This window comes from Trichechus manatus, unplaced genomic scaffold (assembly GCF_000243295.1).
Source record: "Trichechus manatus latirostris isolate Lorelei unplaced genomic scaffold, TriManLat1.0 scaffold00073, whole genome shotgun sequence".
Lineage (NCBI taxonomy): Eukaryota > Metazoa > Chordata > Mammalia > Sirenia > Trichechidae > Trichechus > Trichechus manatus.
The window spans coordinates 13,289,824-13,291,109 of NW_004444009.1; positions in this window are offsets into that span (position 1 = coordinate 13,289,824).

Consider the following 1,286-nt stretch of genomic DNA (forward strand, 5'->3'; position numbering starts at 1 on the left):
CAAATCACTACCATTTACAATAGCCCCCAAGAAGAGAAAATACTTAGGAATAAATCGAACCAGAGACGTAAAAGACCTATACAATGCTAACTACAAGATACTACTGCAAGAAACTAAAAGAGACCTGCATAAATGGAAAAACATACCTTCCTCATGGATAGGAAGACTCAACATTGTGAAAATGTGAATTCTACCCAAAGTGATCTACAGATACAATGCAATCCTGATCCAAATTCCAATGTCATTTTTTTAATGAGATAGAGAAAAAAATCACCAACTTCATATGGAAAGGGAAGAGGCCCCAGGTAAGTAAAGCATTACTGAAGAAAAAGAACAATGTGGGAGGCCTCACACTACCTTATTTTAGAAAGTGTTATACCGCCATGATAGTCAAAACAGCCTGGTACTGGTACAACAACAGAAACATACACTAATGGAACAGCATTGAGAATCCAGATGTAACTTCATCCACCTAGGAGCAGATGATATTTGGCAAAGGCCCAAAGTCCGTGAATTGGGGAAAAGACAGTCTCTTTAACAAATGGTGCTGGCATAACTGAATATCCATCTGCAAAAAAATTAAACAATATCCATACCTCACACCATGCACAAAAACTAACTCAAAGTGGACCAAAGACCTAAATATCAAATCAAAAACGATACAGATCACGGAAGAAAAAATAGAGACAACGCTAGGAGCCGTAATACATGGCATAAACAGAATACGAACTATAAGTAACAATGCACAAAAACCAGAAGAGAAACTAGCTAACTGGGAGCTCCTAAAAATCCAACACTTATGCTCATCAAAAGACTTCACCAAAAGAGTAAAAAGACAACCTACAGACTGGGAAAAAATTCTTGGTTACGACAAATCCAATCAGCATCTAATCTCTAAAATCTACAAGATACTGCAAAACCTAAACAACAAAAAGACAAATAACCCAATTAAAGAATTGGCAAAGGGTATGAACAGACACTTCGCCAGAGAAGACACTCAGGCAGCTAACAGACACATGAGGACCATTAGAGAAATGCAAATCAAAACTGCAATGAGATACCATCTCACTCCAACAAGGCTAGCATTAATCCAAAAAACAAAATAATAAATGTTGAAGAGGCTGTGGAGAGACTGGAACACTTATACACTGTTGGTGGGAATGTAAAATGGTACAACCACTTTGGAAATCAATTTGGCACTTCCTTAAAACGATAGAAAAAGACGTACCATTTGGTCCAGCAATCCCACTCCTTGCAATATATCCTAGAGAAATAAGAGCTGTCAC